The sequence below is a fragment of the Bos javanicus genome, chromosome 13 (genome assembly GCF_032452875.1).
Source record: "Bos javanicus breed banteng chromosome 13, ARS-OSU_banteng_1.0, whole genome shotgun sequence".
NCBI lineage: Eukaryota > Metazoa > Chordata > Mammalia > Artiodactyla > Bovidae > Bos > Bos javanicus.
The window spans coordinates 1,492,667-1,507,012 of NC_083880.1; the positions used below are offsets into that span (position 1 = coordinate 1,492,667).

Sequence of the window (14,346 nt, forward strand, 5' to 3'; positions counted from 1 at the left end):
CTAGTCTCTTTATGCACATAAGAGGTATACACGCAGCTAGTCTCTTTATGCACATAAAGGGTATACATGCAGCTAGTCTCTTTATGCACATAAGGGGTATACACGCAGCTGGTCTCTTTATGCACGTAAGGGGTATACACGCAGCTGGTCTCTTTATGCACGTAAGGGGTATACACGCAGCTGGTCTCTATGCACGTAAGGGGTATACACGCAGCTGGTCTCTTTATGCACGTAAGGGGTATACACGCAGCTGGTCTCTTTATGCACGTAAGGGGTATACACGCAGCTGGTCTCTTTATGCACATAAGGGGTATACACGCAGCTAGTCTCTTTATGCACAATTAGTACTTTTTCATAAAATGGGATAATATTCACAATCTGTGTTTTAACCTTTTATTTTCACTTAATGCAAACAGTTCCATGTCCTAAAATATTCTATGACATGACTTTTAATAACTTTGTAATCTTCCATTACATAGCTGCACATTATCTTTCTAATCTCTGCTTTAATTGGATATTTTGAATACTTTAATATTTTAAATAGATCTTCAGTAAACATCATATAAGTATGTTTTTTAGCACATTTATGATTATTTCTTTGTTTTTTGTATAGAATTTTAGAAATTTGTGATCTAAGATGTTGAGTTAATTGAATGTGAGAGAAAATGAAATGAAAAAAAGAAAAATATGGTTTTCCCTGGTAGTCCAGTGGTTGAGAATCTGCCTTGCAATGCAGGGGACACAGGTTTTATCTCTGGTCAGAAAACTAAGATGCCACATGTCTGAGGAGCAATTAAGCCTGTGTGCACAACTAGAGAGTCCATGCACGACAGTGAAAGATCTTGCATGTCACAGTGAAGATCCTGCATGTCAAATAAATAAATATTCTTTAAAAAAAGAAAAATATCTAATGTCAAAATAAAATTTTTCAGGCTCTTATTTATATTGCAAGCATCATATCCTATAGAACCCATAAATATATTGTCCTGTTTGATGAAATTTAAAGTTAGCCTGGAAAGTTTCATAAATAATGTTTTTCTTTGTATGCAGAAAATGGAGTAATAGGGAAATTTTACACTCCTGGAAAAGTACACCTAACAGTAGACATGAATTACTTCCAACGTTGTGTCTTTGACACCTATGCTTAGCATATGTTTCTTTTTCATATGTTAAAAGCCACTTAGCTTTTACTTGTATGTAAAGCTTTTCCTTGTATACCTGTGGCCAATTCATGTTGTTGCTTTGCTGTGCTTAGTCGCTCAGTTGTGTCCAACTTTTTGCAACGCCATGGACTGTAGCCTGCCAAGCTCCTCTGTGCATGGGGATTCACCAGCCAAGAATACTCGAGTAGTTTGTTAGGCCCTCCTCCGGGGCATCTTCCCAACCCAGGGATCAAATCCAGGTCTCCCACATTGCAGGTGGATTCTTTACTGTCTGAGCCACCAGGGAAGCCCAAGAATACTGGAGTGGGTTGCCTATCCCTTCTCTAGGGATCTTCATGATCCAGGAATGGAACCAGGGTCTCTTGCTTTGCAGGCAGATTCTTTACCAGCTGAGCTACCAGGGAAGCCCAATTCATGTTGATGTATGGCAAAAACCATCACAATATTGTAAAGTAATTATCCCGCAATTAAATAAATAAATAAATTTTAAAAAGAATTGAATAAAAAAACACCACTTAAAAAAAAAAAAAAGACAGCACCACTTAGGCCTACTGCTTGAATTTGAGCAGTTAGTCTGAGCACTCACTGCTTGGCTGGTCCAGAGGGCACAGAGAGCAAGCATGTCATCCATGCTCTAAGCAGATTTTGCTGGTACCAGCCCAGAGTTCCTTTGCAGAGCTGCTGCAGGGTGGGCTGAAAACAGCTCATAGCCGCACACTTCTCCAGAAGCCTGGCCTAGGCTGATAGGAACTGCCTTGCAGATTCTATCAGATGTCTAGCAGATTCTTCTTTCAAGGAGGTGACTGTGTCCTGTGACTGTCAGATACAGAATAACAGCCCAGGCTCTCGCTTCTGGATGGGCACTTTCAATGCTGCAGTTCAAGCTCCCATGCCCCACCCCACCCACCATGCTACAGGATCAGGCTGAGGCTAGACTCCAGCTGAAACCACTCTGGGTTTATCTTGTTTCCCTGTCTTAGTCTGTTTTCCTCACTTCCCTGCAGTTTTCACCTGAGAACATCCTCTCAATTTATCACGCAAACAAGAATCCCAAATACAATTCTGCTAATAAGGAATCCCAAAGATTGAATACACTTTCTGTTGTTTTTTTTTTTTTTTCCCCTGGGAACTAGAATTTAAATGTTTGACAATAGTTACATCTTTAATTTCAGTTTTTCTTCAAAGATAATATGTTTTTTTTTCTTTGTAATGGCCTTTGAAAAGATTAAGACTAGAGATTTCAGTGAATTTCTTGTTTTACTCATATAAACACCAATATGAAATTAAAGGCTCCCCTTAGATATCAGTGGGTTTCCAAGCTCTGAAACTCTTTTCTCTTCTACTGACTTTAACTTAATAACATGTTTCATAAAATATAATTCATGGTAAAGATAATACGCTGCTGCTGCTGCTAAGTCGCTTCAGTCGTGTCCGACTCTGTGTGACCCCATAGACGGCAGCCCACCAGGCTCCCCCGTCCCTGGGATTCTCCAGGCAAGAACACTGGAGTGGGTTGCCATTTCCTTCTCCAATGCATGAAAGTGAAAAGTGAAAGTGAAGTCGCTCAGTCGTGTCCGACTCTTCATGACCCCATGGACTACAGCCTACGAGGTTCCTCCGTCCATGGGATTTTCCAGGCAAGAGTACTGGAGTGGGTGCCATCACCTTCTCCAAAAGATAATATATGGAGATATAATTAGATTACTATTAAGCCTTCTCTAATTAGAAAACAGGAATCTCTTTAATCAACTGGATGCAATTTATTTTCTTAAAAAAATAGGTGTTTAAAGAAAGCATTTTCAGATAAAATTATGTTTTGCTACTATTTCAAAACAATTCTTTCTATATCATCGACTTGTACCTAGATGTTGGCCATCTTCTCCAAGGAGTAAGCTGTGACTTGAAGAGATTTCAAGACACCACCAATTTCAGCTTATATAATATAGTAATAGAGGTAAAAGCCTTGTAATGAAACAGTTAGACACTGTTTCTCTACTGAGAAAAATGTCACTTTGCAGAGTAGGAGACCTAAGGCCTTTGAGACTGCAGATCTTTTATGTCACTGTCCTTTCAAAGCACCAGATACCACATACCAAAAAGCTATTTGGATTCCACGTATATGTGATATCATGTAATATTTTTTTTCTCTGTCTTACTTAACTAAAAAGTGATACAAATAAACTTATTCACAAAACAGAAATAGACCCACAGAGGTAGAAAACAAACGAGTTGCCAGTCCAGGTTCGATGCACGATACTGGATGCTTGGGGCTAGTGCACTGGGACGACCCAGAGGGATGGTATGGGGAGGGAGGAGGGAGGAGGGAGGAGGGTTCAGGATGGGGAACACATGTATACCTGTGGCGGATTCATTTTGATATTTGGCAAAACTAATACAATTATGTAAAGTTTAAAAATAAAATAAAATTTAAAAAAAAAAGAAAGAAAACAAACTTATGGTTACCCAAGGGAAAGGGAGGAGGGACAAATTAGGAGTTTAGGATTAACAGATACACACGACTATATATAAAATAGATAAACAGCACACATAGCAAACAGAACTGTAACAGCCTATAATGGAAAAGAATCTGAAATATATATATATATATATATATAACTGACTGCTTTACTGTAAACCTGAAACTAACACCATTGTAAATCAACTATACTTTAATTTTTTTTTAAATAAAAGCTATTTGTGGAGAATATAAGAATAATGGATATAAAAATACAGAAGTAGAATTTTAGGTCAACATTACTTTTGTTTTTCCTCTAAAACAATGGTCATAAGGATTTTCAGTAAATGTATAATGTTGGTTACACTCAAATAATATTTGAACATTTTCAGTTTCAGAAATAATTTTAGAAGCATTGAATCACATAAATTTCACATTGAATCGCATAAATTTTACATGGTCCTGTAGAAAATACATTTTTTTTTCCTTTGAAATGTCTAAACCCTTAACTGACCTCATTTCTAAAACTCAAGAAGAAAAATTATTTGCCCTTACCATATAGTGCTGCGAGAAAAATGGCATTTCACACCTTTGAACACCAGCATGCCCTTTATTTTGTCTTGTAATAATGTAAGTTTGTTTGAATGAGGCCACTGAAAAGAAGTAACTATGGTTTTCTCAAAAGAAAATTCTATCTAGGACATGGCAGACACTGGAGACACTATTTTAGCAGCAAAGACTTTTTTAGTATAATCCTTTTAACTTGGTAGTTATAAAGGTCATTTCTATTTGAAAATGAAAGACATTATTGAACTACAAAATATTCCCAGAATTATAATAGTCTAATAAATTATCTTCATAGGTAATTGGCAAACCAAAAAAGTAGGAAATTTAAAAATTCCCCCATTGCTTTGAACAATAGACATTTGTTTCAGATCATGTGAAAAAAAATATATAGTTACATATATATATATAATTCCAGTATATAATTAGAAATTAAGGAATAATAGATTTGAGTTGCTGAATTTATTTTGTCTCTTTTAAAGTCATAAATCAGGATCGTGGGTTAGTAAAGTCGTAGAAAGTTACCTAATCTGAGTCATTAGTAAGGCTTTATAATATTTTTAGTTACTTCTCTAGATAAAATGGTGTATAAAAATTTTAAAACATAATAAAGAAACAAAAAGGCCTCTCAGTAATCTTGCAGATCAGGTTAACATTTTTGGTGGTCATCATTCTAGCATGTTTTCTATGAATGTATAGTATTCCTTTACAAAAGTTCTTAATTAAAAATAAATTTTCCACAGCTCTACTAGTTTAATGTGGTTATTAGAGATGACTAATGAGCTCAGACGGTAAAGTGTCTGCCTACAATGCAGAAGACCTGGGTTCAATCCCTGGGTCAGGAAGATCCTCTGGAGAAGGTAGTGGCACCCCACTCTAGTGCTCTTGCCTGGAAAATCCCACGGATGGAGGAGCCTGGTAGACTACAGTCCATGGGGTCACAAAGAGTCAGACACGACTGAGCGATGTCACTAATGAGATATCAGTAGCACTTTTATTTTCTCTTTTTCAAAATAAACCTCTGAAGAGAATAAAGTAAATATCCAGTGGCTTGACTGCAAGATAGTATGTGATATTCCAAATGCACTATTTGAACATGACTTCTTTTCAGCACAAGGAGTGAAGAAATATTTTACTGAGTGTTTCCTGTGAACTTGGCACCATTCTGACCCTTTTCATCTATTAACACATGTGAAGTCCTAAAATGTCCGTATTTCTTAATGATTATTTATTATTCCTACTTAACAGATGAAGAAACTGAGGCACTGACTGATTCTATTCCTTGCCCAGTGCCACACAGATACTAAGGAGCAGAACTGAGATTGAAATCCAAGCAATCTGGCTTCAGAACTCATGTTCTACATCAACACTGCTGGAAGTTTATGTGCAGGGCAGGGCATCATGACAACATACTGACCCTGGTTTAGTGTGTCTGGGCTAGGACGTGGGCCTCAGCATCTCTGACAAGCCCCAGCGATGGGATAGCATCGTTGCATGGCTCACACCCTGAGTAGCAAAGGTCAACACTACACCACATTGCACTACCTCAATAACAAAACTGTAGTTTTCTACTAACCTTTAATAAGGACTAGCCCTTGTTCATCTTTCTGGCCCCTTTAGCAGGTCACCTGGAAGACTGAGCACGGAATATAAGACATTTACCTTAAATAGTAATACTTTGAATTCAATATTCTGTTTAATCAAATGTCAAGATTTCTTCCTTTAAATCACTGGATATTATTAGCACTTGACTCTTCAAAGAGTTCGGTTTATATATGTGGGATCTGTTAGGTTAATTTGTACACTGCCTGCTAGCCCTCTATCATCTGTATGTGCATGATACAGGTGAAGTGTGTGAGTGATCTTCACGTCCTTTTAATGTTGAAAGAGAAAGCTATTTGCTAATACTCAAATTTCAGTTATTCCAAGAGGCCTACTTTTTTAGTTTTCTCACCCATGCTCTTATAAGTGAGCTGAAATTTATCTAAAACCATTTACTTCTTAGTTCTGTGTGTAGCACACTGGCCATCTTCAAAGGGTTTAATTATTCAGGATGAAAAATATCCTACGGTCTAGTGTGAATTTTGGCAGTAAAATAATCCAATAGCAAAAAGGTGGTGCTCTCAAAAACGTATAGTGTTTAAAATCAATAAGGCATTGGATGCCATTTAAGTTTTCCAAGATGGAAGCTTGACACTTTATCCACTATTTAAGAATTTGGCACTAATTTTAAAAAATGACAGTTTTTCACTCTGCCTTAGAGCAAGACTTCTCACATTTTAATCTGCATATAGATCTTGCTGCTGCTGCTGCTGCTGCTAAGTCGCTTCAGTTGTGTCCGACTCTGTGCGACCCCAGCGAAGGCAGCCCACCAGGCTCCTCTGTCCCTGGGATTCTCCAGGCAAGAATACTGGAGTGGGTTGCCATTTCCTTCTCCAATGCATGAAAGTGAAGTCGCTCAGTCGTGCCCGACTCTTAGAGACCCCACGGACTGCAGCCTACCAGGCTCCTCCGTCCATGGGATTTTCCAGGCAAGAGTACTGGAGTGGGTTGCCATTGCCTTCTCTGGCATACAGATCTTGCTATCCTGCAAATTCAGATTTAATAGGTCTGGAGCAGGGCACAAAATTATGCATTTCTAATAAGCTTCCAGGTGATGCCGGTGCTGCTGGATCATGCTTTGAGTAGTGGAGCTCTCAGACTTTAGTATTATTGTGAATCAGGATCACCTGGATGGCTCCTAGAAACACAGATCACTGGGCCTGCCCCCACAGTTTCTGGTTCCGCAGATCTGGGACGGACCAAGAACTGGCACTCTGACGAGTTTGCAGCAACGCTAATGCTGCCGGTCCAGGGCCACACGTTGAGAACCATTGGCTTGGAGCCCTATGTCTGTCTCTCAAGCACGTGGCTCTCCCCACATGGAATCAAAATGAAATTACAAAGTCAAGAATTCTATGCATTCTCAACTGTCGTCTGGAAACTGGGAAGGGTGACAGGAAAAACTCTTCTTGGGGAATTGTCCAGAATCTGTTCTTTTTCTGTAATTGGAGGATACTTGTTTCACAGAGCTGTGTTGGCTTCTGCCCTACAACAATGTGAATCAGCCACAAGCATACACGTCTCCCTTCCACACACCCCACCCCACCCTCCATGTCATCACAGACCCAGAATATGTTCTGTGAGTGATAGGCCATAGTCATTGCCAAATGATTTCACTTAATTAATATGAAAGACACAAAAAAAATGAATGTGAAGGGTGGTTGGTCCACGACTTCTTTAAAGGAGAAATCCATGATTTCTGCCTGACTCAAAGAGTTTGTTTCTGCTGATTTCTTTGGAGACTATATCAAAATATTTCCAATAAATTAAATTTGGTAAAAAGAGTAACATACGCAACACAAAATACTCAGCAGAGCTATGTCCTGTCACCATTTAATCTCCTTCTAAATAAATTATTGCAACTATGAATTAAATGCAGATTCTCTAACCACAGACAACAGGAAGAGCAGCATCTTCATGTTTTTCACCCATTGATTCATTCATTCAAAAAATATCTTTTTATCATAACATTCAAGTGGTTCTTTAATTTCAGGACTCTGTCACTAATACTTCGTTTATTGATTATACATGAGGAGGAAACAAACGATTTCTTCATGCATTCATTTTAATAAAAGTTGGGTTTTTTTAACACACTGTGTCAGTTTCCATACTGGGCAATATAGAGATATAATGATTAGAAAAATCAGATGCTTTTATAGTCCTTACAGTCTGGAGAAAGAAACTGACTTTAATTAAAATTCACACATATGCATATAACTTGCAGCTGTCACTAAGGCTTCATCAAAGAGATACCTCGTGAATGCTGATAGTTTCTTTGAATGATGATGACACATATGATGACAAAAACTGAAATCAACAAATGAATTTGCTCAGCTCCTTAAAGCTGTCTTTTGCTTCTAACTCACTCTGATAGACTCTTAAAAAGATAGAGGCTTTGTCATAACGTATTATAAAGATTTTCAAACATGCACTAATGTTGAAAGAATTATACAAAGAGCACCCGTATATCACCTGGATTCCACAATTCCAATTTTGATGCATTTTCTTTATCACATATATATCCATCTATATATGGATATATAGATCACATATATAACCCCTCTATTCTTTCATTATTCCATCTGATTTTTAATGCATTTAAAAGTAGGCTGCAAATATTAGCATACATCATCCCTCAGTGCTTTAGAACACATACATTAGGATACAGGTTTTAGAAATGTAAATTTTTTAGAAATGTGGGGCAGATACATAATCTAATTTCACTCAAGTAGTATAAATTTAAGGTACCAATTGTACAGGTGTTTAAGAAAGCTCTTTGTTAAGGGAAAGGCTGGTTTTGATGTAGCCACTTCCACTGCCTGAATTAATCCTGAGTGAACTAGATCTCTACATGGTGAAATTATGAGCCTTGACCTAAATATTCTGGAGACAGTAATGACTTTGCCCTTGCCTTCACCCATCTGGCATCCAAGTGAAGATAGTATTATCCTAACAATGACATGGAAGGCACTGTGGGTTTTTTTTTTTTTTTTAATTGATTTATTTTAACTGGAGGCTAATTACTTTTGTATTTTTAGATGACTCAGGCAGAACACCAACACTACCAATAGCCTAGTCACACATCTGGTATTTGGAAAACCTTTTACTTTACCATATGAACCTCCTCACTAAATTCCCTAAATCCTAGTTCTCTATTGCTTCATCGTCAGACCCAATTTTTAATGCCTGGGACTGAAGTCTTTTTAGCTAGCATTCCACGTAGCCTTTCCTCCTCTAAAACTTGTGAAAATGGTTTTTCTAGTTATATTTTTTACTGATCCACTTATGTTATATTTTAAGGTTTTTCTGTTCATATTGGAAATAGGAAGAATAAAAATATTTTTTATAAAATCTTGGCTTTAAAAACATCTACTATTTCATGTTTTGAAAGAAAAATAGTGTAATGCTTCCACTTGGCCACTGGAGAGTAGTGAACTATTTCTGTTGTAACTCATTTTTCTCTACTCACGTAAGCAAAATTTAGTGCAAGTGAAATAAACTTCTGAAACTTCTTTCCTTGAAAATTTGTTTAATTGGATCCCAAGAGTCTTGCCATTAAATTGAGAAAATATTTCTAGTTCTTTTGTTTCTATTGTAATTTTCAGTGCAATGAGAAAGGATTGCAGGTTTATTTTATTCTAACTCATGAAAAAGAATATTTGGACTGGGGAGAAATAAAGTCACAAGTATTGCCTTCCACTTATGCTTGTGAGTGGGGCAAGGGATCTGGTTTTTGCATTTCATCTCATGTGAATTATCCAACCTTTCAATGATATTAGAAATTATAGTATTGCATTGGGCTCCCTCCCACAAATTCTTGTGTTTAGCTGTTTTATTCAACTCATTTTTAATACACGAATGCTTTTTTAGTACAACAGAGTAAGCTCTTTGAGAATAATGTTTACATTTATACATCTCTGTAGCTCATCAATAAAGTAAGTTACTATTATGGTTGCTTAAGTTGCTCTTATCAGAATAGAGGGTGAACTAATGCGGTAGAAAAACCTAGACTTTAGACTGTAACATATATTCAAACATTAATGCCCCTGTTAACATTGTGGCTTCCAGCAAGTTACTAGTGATTTTTAACAAAGTCTTTAGTAAAGACACTTACTAATGCCCCTGATGGTTTGAGCAAGCTCTGGGAGATGGTGAAGGACAGGGAAGCCTGCATGCTTCAGCCCATGGGATCGCAGAGTCCGACACGACTGAGCGACTGAACAACTAATCTCCGCCGTCTGATGGAGTTGAGTGACTGCTTTCCCTGCTGGCTGAGATGAAGCTGGCATGTGTGACAGTGTCTGGCACATGGTGATCTTCATCAGGGAGATGCCAATTCAAATCTGTATATACTGCCCTTCTTTAGCAACATATTTTAAGCATCAGTCTGATGCTTATGCCACTATAAATTCTCACTAGCTTATAATCAGTTTCCAGGAAATCCTAAGAGGTCTCTGACAAGGGTCAGTCTGCACAAGGGACCCCGAGTCCTTAGCGTTCAGCATTCTGCCCTCCTTTGCTGGCCCCGATAAGGAAAGTGGGCGGGGACTGCAGGCAGGTGGCCCCACCCACTCGGTTTCCAGCCGTCGGGTGGGCCCACAGCTGGCCCCGACGGACTGAAATCCTGGCAAGCTCTCTCCTCCGAGCGCAGGGCCCAGGTGCGCAGCTTCTCAGCCAAATGCACTCTGAAGATGAGCTTTGTTTGGCTTCTCAGTGGTTTTAAAATGGGAGACAGCTGACAAAAACGCAGTTTTCCAACTTTCCTGGAAGCCCGAGCTGAAAGCAGTCACCGCTCTAAGTGGCTCCTTCTCCAGGTCTGGGCACAGCCTCACTTCGCCCTGTGACATTCCATCTCGTCTGCTTTGCTCATCTCCATCATTTCTACCAACTGCTTGTTACAGTGCGAGGGGCCCCACGTGACCCTGGGATTATGTATGCCATGCAGCCTGCCCTTCCTGGAGCAGGACCCCCGGACCAAGCATTTATCCAGAGCCTGCCCCAAATCCAGCTCCAGGCTTTGACGATCTCTTGATCCTCAGTTGTAACTACAAAATTTTTGCCAGTTGTATTTCCTCAACGTTAAACTGCTTTAAAAAAAAAAATCTGTTTATTTTTCAGCTGTGCTGGGTCTTCCTTCCTGCACACGGGCTTTCTCTAGTTGCGGGGGGTGGGGGCTTCGCTTCGTTGTCCTGTGTCTGCGATCCACTGCGGTGGCTTCCCCAGAGCACCGGCTCCTGGGCGCCTGAGCTCAGTCGTTGCGGTGCACAGGCTTAGTTGCTCCAAGGAATATGAAATCTTCCTAGATCAGGGATCCAACCAGTGTCCCTTCCGATGCAAGGTGGATTCTTAAGGGAAAGCCAACATGTATCTGCTTTTTTAAAAATCTCTTTGAATTCATACATTATATCAATTTCTGGAATGTAAGGGCTTTGTCTTACACACCCTTGATAAGCAGAGGTTTCTATTTCCTGCATCTCAACTAGAGTTAATGATTGAACTTGATTTCCCAAGGGGACACATTGGCATGGAATACCTGCAAACTGGATACAGGTGAAATAACCTTCTGCGTTCATTTTGAATATGCCTCCAGCCTGAGGGCCCCTGACACTCCTCCTAATTGCCAAAAAGCAGCCACACATGATTGCCTTCATGGAAACTGACTTTCCACCACCTCCATTCTTTGCTCCATCAAAATTGTCCTCTTCCCTGTCTTCCTCCAGACGGCTGGTATCAGCTAGCTGTCATACCGGAAAGAATCTAGTTTATTCCCCTCATGGTTCCAGAAACCTGCCTGGATATAAATGGGTTCCAGATTGCCCATGGAACAGAGCACCTTCTGTCCCTACTTCCCAGGTGGCTGAGTTTGATGACCGTGGAGACCCCCTACAACTGGGAGGCGTAAAATTTTCCCTCACAGTATTCAAGCCAGAGGACAAAGCCGGGGGTAACTTTGCTGATGACCCAGTCCTCTTTCCAGCACTCCCTTTACTTCAGCTCTCTTCTGTGCAATGTAAATACACTTTCTTTAGGAATTTTGTGGTCAAACATCTCTGATAGTTCATTCTTCTCAAGTGTCTCCTGCAAACCCAGTGACTACAGGACCAAGGCAGGTAAATGAGTAAGATGGAATTGTGCTAAAGGAGCAGAAACCCCTCTGTTCTCATCCAGAGTGAGATTGCAGGTCCAGTGGTACCCTATATGATTTTTCAAGTGAAGTAGGAAATCCATTTTATTAAGGTAAAATCTCCTTCATTTTAAAATCTGGCAACACTTAGCATTTCCATGCACTCTAGTGGAACCATAAGCCTTCAGGTTGCAATCTCTTGCTGAACAAAAAATATGCAATCCCCTCCTGGGCATCATGATTTTAAGGAGAATTTTCCTGATGGATGTAACTGAATAACACACACCAGAACTTCCCCCTTCGGAGCAGCCATCTTTCAGAAGCCAGCGTTCTGTATCGTGAGTTCCACAGGCCTAGGTTCTTGCCTCCCTGCCCCACCATCACCACTGACCCCAGCTCATCTCTTGCATCTCAGCGTCACAGCTCTGAGCAGAGCAGGCTGTGGTAGGTAAACAGGGATTGTTCATTGAATTAAAATAAGTTTGCCATCCATCACCAAAAGCAGTGTTGGAACATGTTTTAAAGATGCTTTGGGAGACAGATTAAAAGTCACTTATATGGCAAAAACCACTACAATATTGTAAAGTAATTAGCCTCCAATTAAAATAAATTTTAAAAAAGCCACTTGTGACAATGAGAGTAATTATTTTCATTCTCATCTTACATTTTCTAAAAATGCTATTGTAATACAACCTGCTTTCTGTAATTACATGACAAAATGTCATAACATTGGGCTCTAAATGACTTCTGGCCATTTCCTAATTATATTTTTAATGATACTGCAAAGTAGAGCATTGGGGTAGCCTCATTGTCAGGAAAATCCACCCTGAACTCAGAAGGTAATTCTGAGAAAAGAATTGTAGAACCCCAGAAAGCACCACTGAGATGGTATATAATTATGGAGGCAACTGTTTTATTAAGATCAACATTTATTCATCAAACATTAAATGTTTGCTCTGCACAGTGCATAGCAGACTCGCTGCTACAGGGAATGCAGTAGAGATTTCATAGAAAGTGAAAGTGAAGTCGCTCAGTCATGTCCAGCTTTTTGCGACCCTGTGGACTGTAGCCTACCAGGCTCCTCCGTCCATGGGATTTTCCAGGCAAGAATATTTGAGTGGGTTGCCATTGCCTTCTCCAGGAGATCTTCCCCACCCAGGGATCAAACCCAGGTCTCCTGCATTGTAGACAGACCGTCTGAGCCACCAGGGAAGTCTTGAAATTTCATACATGTTAATAGGGCTTCCCTGGTGGCTCAGAGGTTAAAGCATCTGCCTCCAATGCGGGAGACCCAGGTTCGATCCCTGGGTCAGGAAGATCCCCTGGAGAAGGAAATGGTAACCCACTCCAGTATTCTTGCCTGGAGAATCCCATGGATGGAGAAGCCTGGTAGGCTACAGTCCATGGGGTGGCAAAGAGTCGGACGTAACTGAGCGACTTCACTTTCACTTGATGTATTTGTTACTATTATTCATTGGTAGTGTTATACAAGCTTAAATGTTTTGTCTCTTTAACATGCACATATATACTCTGGGCCAGGAATTATTCTAAGCACTTTATAAATAGTAACTTACTTGATTCTCTAAACAGCATTACAATGTAGACAATATGATCCCCAGTACATATCGAGTTGGCCATAAAGTTTGAGTTTTTTTTTGTAAGGTGTCTCAAAAAATGCAAATGAACTTTTTGGCCAGTCCAATACATATCCTCATCAATAAAGATGAGAAAAATGAGTGGCAGACAGTTAAGTGACTTGCTCAATATCACACTGTTGATAAGTGGCAGGGCCTTATAGCCCAGATAAGTCTGACTCTAAAATCAACACTTATAACCACTGTCAGTTGGTTACTGCTGCATAACAAATAGTCCTACAATTTAGTGGCTTACAACATCAACTGCTTATTATTGTTCATGAGTCATTTGGTTAGCTGGGCAGTTCTGTTGATCTGGACTAGTCTCAGCTCATCTGAGCTGGACTCACTTAAGTTTCCATGGTCAGCTTGGGGCTGCCTGGTCCAGGATGTCCTTGCCTGTGTGACTCAGCTCGCCTCCACATGGATTCTCATGCTCCATGGCTATAGCAGGGGTCTGAGAGAGAGAAGAAACATTTGCACATGGCTTTTCCATCCATTGCTTACATTAAGTTTGCTACTCTTTCGTTTGACCAAAGCAAATCACATGCTCAATTCCACTGTCAGTATGGGAGGACACACTCAAGGGCCAGAACACAGGAAGGCATAGATATTGGGGCTTTAATACAATTAACCTACCACAATCATGGTTCAATACCATGCTGTTTTTATCCTGCTTTCCACATAGATTCAAATGTGATATTTCAGAGTCCAGATGCGTTGTGGAAATGGCATCAAATGTAACTTTGTGAGTTTCAGAAGATAACAAAAGAACTGTAAGAAGTGTGGAAAATGAAAGTATGT

The 14,346-nt window shown here is 39.7% G+C and overlaps 1 protein-coding gene and 1 non-coding gene across 3 annotated transcripts in view; both read left to right on the forward strand.

Moving 5' to 3' along the window:
• The window catches only part of PLCB1 (phospholipase C beta 1), an 857,319-nt gene that overhangs the window by 704,647 nt on the left and 138,326 nt on the right, over positions 1–14,346 (forward strand). The gene's annotated exons all lie outside the window — the stretch shown is intronic.
• On the forward strand, positions 13,153–13,225 carry TRNAW-CCA (transfer RNA tryptophan (anticodon CCA)). Its single transcript has one exon. It is a non-coding gene; the product is annotated as a tRNA-Trp (tRNA).